Here is a 10,127-nt window from a genome sequence, read left to right as displayed (position 1 = left end):
TCCATTCTTCACCTCGTGGCAGGCTAGGCTTCACATATGGTAAATCAACATCCAGTAACAACCTAAGATCATTTAGTATTTTTCTAATAGATGAGTATGACGAGTCATTTAAGAAGGAGATAAAAATAAGGGAAGGGGTGTTGGAGTATGTTTCGGAGGGGATTGATTGTCAACTAATAAAAGTTACGATGTAATTTCTTATGCATGGTTTAGATAAAAAAGTGTAAAATTGCCATGGGAGATGTGAACATGGGGCAGGGGTAGTAGATTTTTTCCCATTAAGTCATTCTATCGGGTCGGGTTTGGGTATATCCATGGGTACAAGATTATATCCATGCCCTACCCACGAACAATCGGGTCGGGTTCGGGTGCCGCCCATGGACACAAAAGCATATCCAAACCCTATCCATTCGGGTCGGATATCCATGGATAAAATTGCCATCCTTAGTGCCACAGGTTCAACATGCACAACAATTAGAATTATTATTCTCAGGACGCACACGATCAGCACATTTGTCGCACTTTCACAAAGATAATACTACCAAGTTTGAACTGTTTGTTATGGTTGTTGTCCTCTGCATCATCATGCCGTGTTTCCCAGCTTGCAAGATTCAGAACCAACAAATAAGATCCAAATAATAAGTACAGCAAAGATGCGTACACATCTCATTGATTCCCAGCTTGCAAGATTCAGAACCAACAAATAAGATCCAAATAATAAGTACAACAAAGATGCCTACACATCTCATTGATTCGCAGCTTGCAAGATTCAGAACCAACAAATAAGATTCAAATAATAAGTACAACAAAGATGCCTATACATCTCATTGATTCCCAGCTTGCAAGATTCAGAACCAACCAGCCTTTTGATAAAGTGAATATTAGGATTAAATCCATCTTGGCTAGCCATGTCATACAATCGAAGAACTTGGCGAATGCTCTTGACCGTCACAACATCTGTAGTTGAGTATTCCTGTTTGCACAGCACAAACAAGGAAAGCATGATTTCGCTTTAATAGTGGCCTCTTTGAACTCAACCTGCAGCTCCACTAGGATGAGGTCTGCCTGGAGTTCCATGATTCAATTCATGCGCCTTTTTTTGCAGTTCACCTGAAATGAAGCAAAGATTGCATCATTCAGCTAGCAAGAAGTACTTGCTCTCGTGAGCTGGCAGGTTCTTCTTTAGTAGTTGCACTAAAATTGAGGAACATTAAGGTTGGCTGTCCGGCTCATGTAAGGTGCAACTATAATTTTCTTATCCTTTTGTGCAGTTCCACTAAAATAAAGTGCCATTGTGGTGACAATGACGGCTCCATCTTGCAAAGGCTAATAAAATGTTGCACGAGATTACCAGCAGAACTTGACGGAGATTTTGGAAACTCCAATCACCATTTTGTGCAGTTCCACCAAAATTGAGAGATGTTGCCAACGTGACATTTTAGTTGAACTGCACAAGACACTCATTCCAAAAAAAAGTGTTTTGTGCAGTTCACCAAAAGGTCACAATAGCAACAAGGTGAAATGGATATCCCTATCTACACAAAAAGATAGAAAGTAAACAGTTGCAGGTCAATAAGAATATACGAAACTTATACAAAATGAAAAGAAGCATCTTAATTATGTTCATGGCAATCACGCAAGGACAGTAGAAATTTTAAAACGTTAGCAATGCTTCATGTTACCGGAAGCATTACGATCAACAATGAGATTCCTCAAATATGGGATTACTTTAATGGTGGCATTGCTTGTTTACCAGACACAGTAAATCAACAGCAGCTAAAGAGTTGGTTTAAGGGCATGGGACCGTGGGGACACTAGGACACTCAGCAGCGTAAAGGAGCAACTTACTTATCATACTGGGGAAAATAGAAGGAGTGCCATTTGTCACACGGTTTAATTGCATCTTATCACTTGAGGAATTAGATTAACAATAAAACTGGTTAGACATGTCCCTAAGGTAACAATGTGATCGCTTCATTTTACATGCGCCCTTACATTAACAACAGCAAAAGGTTGGTATAAGGACATGCGACAGTGGACGCATCAGCACAATGTACCTACAAGAAGGCATAAAGTGGTGATGCCGAGTTTGTTCATGCTATGTGAGGGCAGCAAACCTAATCCTGGAGACCTTGTACTATGTGAGGGCAGCAAATCTAATCCTGGAGACCTTTTACTATGTGAGGGCAGCAAATCTAATCCTGGATACCTTTTACTATGTGAGGGCAGCAAATCTAATCCTGGAGACCTTTTACTATGTGAGGGCAGCAAATCTAATCCTGAGACCTTTTATTATGTGAGGCAGCAAATCCAATCCTGGAGACCTTTTACTATGTGATTGCAGCAAAACTAATCCTGGACATACTCTGTTGACTTGTCCACCAGCCGCCACTTTCTATCCTTTTTTCAAACAATAATAGATATGTTCCTTATCTAGTTTGTACTGCGTTTTCCCATTATTTCCCTTTTCAACCAAGAGACCTGTTGGGTATCCGGTCTCTACTACTTTCACCATATTATTTCCTCTTTGAATCAAGTCCTAGATTCATGCTACAACTTTCCCCCCTTTCTTCGTTGTTTGAACAAAGCCCTAGATTCGAATGCATGAAGTAGCTTTACCTCTAATAATACTAAAAGTTTAGGTGGCTTTGGAAGAGCTGATGGGAGTAGAAAAAGATGCACATGCAGACACATGGGGAGCTGGGGCAGTAGAGCAAGGCCGCTTTCGAAGAACTTAAGGGTCGCCGGGATGTTGGCGGTGGCAGGTCGGATCTGCGGACAATACTGCAGGGGGGAAGAAGGTTCGGAGGACCTCCCGAGTCGGCGCTGTGTCGGAGAGAACGGCACGGGCAGAGGATTGGGCCCCTCTGGCAGCTGTGAGTTTCCTCCCTCGACGGTGATGACCGCATGAATGATGCACCTTTTAGTCCTCTACACACACTGGCCGATGGGATCCGGCCGGATCTGTGACCAGCAGTGAGCAGAGAGAAAAAATGTCGCTACCGCTGTCTTCTTTATATCTGGAGAGGATAAGAGAATGAAGAGAGCAACCCTAGTAAGGCAAGCGCTTAGGCCCCTGTGTACATATATAGTGGAGTGATTATCTTTTTTCTCTCCACAACAAACGTTTCAATTTGTGTACGTGGCATTAAAGAAAAGAAACTCTCTATTTAAGGTGACTACTATACGACTCCTACTTACTACTAGTAGTACTAGTATTGTTCAGTTGTGCTCCCCTCCCCTCCATTCATTGAACAACCCCACGGGTGAAAAACATATAATAAGTATTGTATTCATATAGAACGAACAAGCTCGAACTATTTTTGCACAGTTAAAAGTTGAGGGCGGGGCTTTTCCCTGGTAGTACGCGCGGCAGTTTTTAGGTAGGCGGTTTGACAGAGAGGCGAGGAGGGTGAGCGAGTGGCGGATTCTCAAACATACTGCTGGAAAGGTCGAGCTGTGCGATTTGACGGCGCGTTACTGCTGGAAAGACGTGTGATATGACCACTCACTATAGTCATGAATTATAGGCGCTCTGACCGGGGTGATTCCCCCCTTCCGTTCCACGCTCTAATCTGGTGCATGACACGTCGATCCGGATGCTGGCTCTCACACATGTCGGAGTAGTAAGAAGGAGCAAAGAATGATGCGGTATATACTAGTACTACTACTACTCAGGTCGGAGGAGTGCGAACCACAGCAGCCCAGTGAACCAGCAGTGCGTACCACGGCAGCCCAGTCAACCAGCAGTGCGAACCACGGTAGCCCAATGAACCAGCAGTAGAAAACAATGTGGTAATATGGCCATAAAAAACAATGTGCTACGGTCCACACTGTAGCATGTACAGTAGCACTCCTCTTTGTTTGGATCCCTGAGTTTGAGCTAGTTTGGGTTGAAATAGCCTCAAATTACCGAAACAAGAGGGGTTAGTTTGAGCTAGTTTAATCTAAACCAGCTAAAAAAACAAGCCCGGTGGAGAGGTTCTAATTTGGTTAGTTATCCTCGGGCCCACTAAAAGAGAACTAAAAAAATCTCCCCTGCCCGCACCAGATCGCTCCACCCCCTCTCACACGACTCCTCTCTGTTCCCCATAGGGCCGCCCGCCCAAGCGCCGCTCGCCCTCTCTCTCCTCCGGCCGCCCTCTCCTTCCTGCCTCGTCGCCCTACTCCGGCCGCCCTCTCCCTCCGGCCTTTGAAGGTCGCCCCGCTCCCCCTTCACCATTCATTTTTCTCCCTCTATCGTGCGCGGCGGCGGTGCATCTACCAGGGAGGTCGCGAGAGGGGTGAGTTTGTTTGTTCCTTCTCTGTCTCACGGCCATATCATTGATCTTGCTCGCTCTAGTGCTAATTCTGATTTGGAAAAGTAGATCCTGATCAAACTTGGTATAGATTTGTGGTGCACGCATGGAATTTGATGCTGCTTGAGGAGGTAATAAATCTTTCTAGAGGCCCAAAGATTCGGTTCACCTTTCTAGGTATTTCAATTTCAGGCTTGCATTATTTCTAGAGGCCCAAAATCAGTTCACCTTTCTAGGTATTTCAGTTTCAGGCTTGCATTATTTCTAGAGGCCCAAAGATTCAGTTCACCTTTCTAGGTATTTTAGTTACAGCCTTGCATTATTTCCAGACGCCCATAGATTAAGTTCCCAGTCGGTGGCAAGCGGCCCTGCTACCCATGCCGGTGTCGACCTCAACTCGCAAGGGCCAGCATCGGAGGGGTTCCCGGGGCTTGGGCTCTACAGAGCCTTTCTCCAGAGCGGCGATGGCGAGCTCCTCCCTCGGTGCGTGAGGGGCTCCGGGCTCCCTCCCTATCGTGAATGACTTCCGTGATGAGTTAGCTCATGCTTTGTTTCATGAAGTGTTTTTTTGTGAAGCTTGATTGACGACTTGTATGTTTAAGTGGGATATCTCATTTGTATGGACAAAGTAAAAATTATCATGTTTTGCATGCTTGATTTGTATAGATGGTTCGTTTATGTCAATTGTGAGCGGGAGGAGGCCACAGAAGAGCCGGCCACACCAAATCCGGTAGGAAATAGGGTCCAAAGTAGTCAAATGATTGATAAAGAGCATTTATTGTCAATCTAACACTGCCATCCATACACCTCTTTGGTTTAGAGTTAGTTCAGGGTTAGAATCTAACTCTAACCTCTAACTGAGTTAGAGTTCTCCTCGTCTAGGTTCATCGCCATCATACTTTCCCCATTCTTGTGTTTTCAGTATCCTGCGAATCAAAGAGGCCCTTTTTTGCGAGAAAAATCAAAGAGGCCCTTAGACTGGTTTAGGTCCGGTCATTTTTTTTATAAATGTGTTATGTCCAAGATTTAATGAACGTGCTCCGGTTTCTACGAAATAATCCGGTTTCATGTAGTAATTAATTCATTTATTTATTCTTCTGCGGGGGGTTTGCATGTAATTCGTGAGATCTGAAATGTAAAGTACCCGGCATATGCTCCGAGTCGTGCATGCACTACGACCCAGATGCTCTATGTCCCACATGTCAGCGAATGGGAGCACGTGGAAATAGCCTAGGAGTACATATAGGAGGATAAATGCGTGAAAAAATATGTACTGTGAAGCATAGTTGTGGTTCGAAAAGGAGACCTAAAGTGATGACAGCTATAGGTCGCACACACCCAACTAGTGGTATGATACGTCTCCAACGTATCTATAATTTTTGATTGCTCCATGCTACTTTATCTACTTTTTTGGACTATATTGGGCTTTAGTTTTCACTTTTATATTACTTTTGGGACTAACCTATTAACCGGAGGCCCAGCCCAGAATTGTTGTTTTTTGCCTTTTTCAGTATATCGAAGAAACAGAATATCAAATGGAGTCCAAACGGAATGAAACCTTCGGGATCGTGATTTTCCAACCGAACGTGATCCAGGGGACTTGGACCCTACTCCAAGAAGCTTCCGAGGAGGTCACGAGGGTGGAGGGCGCCCCCCCCCCTGGGCGCGCCCCCTACCTCGTGGGCCCCTCGAAGCTCCACCGACGTACTCCTTCCTCCTATATATACCTACATATCCCCGTATGATCAGAAAGGAGCAAAAAACCTAATTCCACCGCCGCAACCTTCTGTATCCACGAGATCCCATCTTGGGGCCTGTTCCGGAGCTCCGCCGAAGGGGGCATCCACCACGGAGGGCTTCTACATCAACACCATAGCCCCTCCGATGAAGTGTGAGTAGTTTACTTCAGACCTTCGGGTCCATAGCTAGTAGCTAGATGGCTTCTTCTCTCTTTTTGGATCTCAATACAATGTTCTCCCCCTCTCTCATGGAGATCTATTCGATGTAATCTTCTTTTTGCGGTGTGTTTGTTGAGACTGATGAATTGTGGGTTTATGATCCAGTATTATCTATGGAAAATATTTGATTCTTCTCTGAATTCTTTTATGTATGATTGAGTTATCTTTGCAAGTCTCTTTGAATTATCCGTTTGGTTTGGCCAACTAGATTGGTAGTTCCTGCAATGGGAGAAGTGCATGGCTTTGGGTTCAATCTTGCGGTGTCCTTACTCAGTGAGAGAAAGAGTTGCAAGGCACGTATTGTACTGTTTCCATCGAGGATAACAAGATGGGGTTTTTATCATATTGCATGAATTTATCCCTCTACATCATGTCATCTTGCTTAAAGCGTTACTATGTTTTTAACTTAATACTCTATATGCATGCTAGATAGCGGTCGATGAGTGGAGTAATAATAGTAGATGCAGAATCGTTTCGATCTACTTGTCATGGACCAGATGCCTATATACATGATCATTGCCTAGATGTACTCATAACTATGCTCAATTCTGTCAATTGCTCAACAGTAATGTGTTCACCCACCGTAGAATATTTATGCTCTTGAGAGAAGCCACTAGTGAAACCTATGACCCGGGTCTATTCTCATCATATCAATCTATATCACTTTATTTACTTGCTTTGTTTTTACTTTGCCTTTACTTTTTCCTTTGCATCTATCTATCAAAAATACCAAAAATATTATCTCTATCAGATCTCACTCTCGTAAGTGACCGTGAAGGGATTGACAACCCCTAAGCGTTGGTTGCGAGTTGCTATCATGTTGTGCAGGTACGAGGGACTTGCGCATGACCTCCTACTAGATTGATACCTTGGTTCTAAAAACTGAGGGAAATACTTACGCTACTGTGCTGCATCATCCTCTCCTCTTCGGGAAAAACCAACGCAAGCTCGAGACGTAGCATGGTACTAGACATACGACTAATTTTTCCCTCAAAAAAAGAGGCACGAGTGCTCAGTACTCCTATTCTATAAACACGAGTCCCATCTGACAACAGCGTCCGTGCTACAGCTAGCTCTCCTCCCTCGTTTCTCTCTTCTAATTCTAAACTCGGACAACGCCCGATGGGCGGGGTGGGTTTGCTCAACTGCGGCCCCACCTCACAGTGAAAACGTTACGACTGGAATAAAAATGCCATATACTCCCTCCGTTCCTAAATATAAGCCTTTTTAGATACTATTTCAAATGGAATACAGCATACAGATGTATGTAGACATAGTTTAGAGTGTAGATTCACTCATTTTTCTCCGTATGTAGTAGTCACTTGCTGGAATCTTTAGAAAGACTTATATTTGGGAATGGAGGGAGTACTATACTAATAAAACATTAAGGCCATGAGGTGATGCAGTGCTGGTTACAGGAGGCAAGAAGAAGAGATGCATCCATCGACGATGTCCACCTCCTCGACTCAGGGCGCCGGCCCGCCGAACGGCGTCTAAGTAGCAGCGGCTTTCATGGCCAGGTCGACGTGCTTCTAAACAATGGCGTCCAAAGATTCCAGCCGCTGGAAGAAGGCCAACGTCTTTCTGTCCTTGCTTGCCTTGTAGTGGCCTATGTAGAAGATTTCCTCGTAGAGGTGGATGTGCAGGTCGACGGTTTCTTGCATGGCGAGGCGCTGCGCGGCGAGCGCGGCTTCGAGGTGCACATTCGTTGTCGCGACCTCCGGCACCTGCAGGGCCACCAGGGCTTGAAAGAGTTCGTCACCATGGAGGCCGATGAGGGTGGCAGGCAATGAGGAGCCTGGGTGCGCGGGCTGGAGAAGTACGGCAAGGTCGTCCGTGCGCTTCTTGATGGCGGTGAACTTGCAGATGGAATTGACCATTGTGCCGTCCATGCGAGAGGCGAAGCCGGTGTCGGCGAGGGCTACGATGCCGGCGGTTGCCAGCATCGTGTGGAAACGCTGTGCGGTGCAGGGCCGCAGGCCGGTGCCTTGGATGATTTGGCACAGCCGACTGCCGCTTGCGTCCATCGCCTCCATAGGTGCTTATGGCTTCTGGTCACTTGGTCTTGGATTGGAGTGAGCAGTGTTGCGTAGAGACTTGGGAGTAGATGGATTGGAGTGGTGGGGCGCCTTTATTATATGAGAGTCCAAACTCTGTTGCATTCACATCGTGCTGGCTCTGTCATGCTTCTCCAATTAATTCCCTCTGCATGTAATTGAGGATGCATCATTGACCGTTCGACGTCTCGGGAACCGCTACCCTCTCCCTCCTTGGCATTCAAGCACCTATGGACCCGTCGACGACGAGGTGCCTATGGTGACTTCATACATTTCAAGATGATAGTGACGTGCGTGTGTGCGTTCATGGGGGTGAGTGTATGCGCGTGTATATGAGCGCTTGCGTCTGTACTGTGTCAAAAAAAACGAAAATGCGTGTCAAAAAGAGACTAGTCAGTATACTCAATATTGTGCACCTCGGAGAGGAAAACGATAGAACTAGTATGTATTTATTTGCGGTGCAGATTCACTCATTTTGCTCCATATGTACTCCGTCTCGGTGTAGTCTAGTCACTTGTTGAAATCTCTAGAAGGGCAAATACTCCTTTCTGGTTTACAAGGCTATACTAGCAAGTAGTTGTACGTACTATTACAATAGTGGGCTCACATAACAATTTTGTCTCATGCAAGAGCCTGGCTATATGCGTGCTCCAATGTTCGCAACTGCAATGTTCGGTTTGCGCTTGGCTCTTCGCCTCTTCGAGAAGACGAACAATGATGTAACTACTACTGCTTCTACAGTGCCAAATCCACTGCTGCATGTCCGTCCACTGCGAGAGGGACTGATAGCTTGTTGTAGAAGTACTACTAAGCAAAAGCATGTCCTCGTTTGCGAGCAACCGCGCGCATGGGCGAGGGAGAAGGCGTGTAGTAGTAAAATCAAGCTTCTCCTCATTGTACGAGTTAACGCGACACATCATAGCACTAGCCCCACATGCTTGCCTCTAAACTTGGCTGAAAGACTCGCAGTGTACAATATATTTGCTGCAACCTCTAACATTTACCCACCAAAATTAAAATATATGTGGTCGTATGCATCGTTCTGATGCAGAGGCTGGGAGTCCCCCCTTTTTGAAAAAAACAAATTAAAATATATATTCCTATCTTGACTAGATGAGCGTGCAAACTACAATCACCAGGGTGACAGGTAGGGCCAGAAGACTATTTTAATTATTATTTTTAGGACTTCGAGACGGCCACATAGCATGGAGCCGACCCCAACGATTTTAAGCTTACAGGCACGGTACACGCTATCCTAGACTACTCTACACATGAAACTGCCACACGAGCGGCTGCGCTTGGCTCTTCGCCTCTTCGGGAAGTCGAACAATGATGGAGTACTACTGCACTGGAGGAGCACTACAGTACGCTTCTGGCCATCTGACACCGATTGAACTGCTACATGTCCACCGCGTGCGGGACGGAGAGCGTGTAGCGAAAGCTTCTCCTAGTCTTGCCAGCCACCACGCTCATGGGCAAGGGAGGGACGCTCCTGCCTTTGCGTGTATGACAGGTGGGCCCGACAGGTGGGTGGCCAACCTGTCATACAGCCAAAGGCAGGTGCAGTTAAGTCCGTGAGGGAGAGGATAATCAAACTTCTCGTTGATGTATGAGTTGATGCGACACATCAAAGCAATGCACTCGATATATTTCAATAATTTGAGTTTACCGATGCATTACTTACAACACATGCATGCATGTCGTGACTCTCCTTTTGATACTTGCATGTGTTGATTTAATGCACCTTGAAGTAGTATAAAATATTTGATGGTAAAGCTTTGTAATGCCCCGGCCCAAGTCGAGAGATGGTTGTG

This window comes from Triticum aestivum, chromosome 3B (genome assembly GCF_018294505.1).
Source record: "Triticum aestivum cultivar Chinese Spring chromosome 3B, IWGSC CS RefSeq v2.1, whole genome shotgun sequence".
Classification (NCBI taxonomy): Eukaryota; Viridiplantae; Streptophyta; class Magnoliopsida; order Poales; family Poaceae; genus Triticum; species Triticum aestivum.
The sequence above is the reverse complement of the archived record's forward strand: the minus strand, read 5'-3'. Positions refer to the sequence as shown.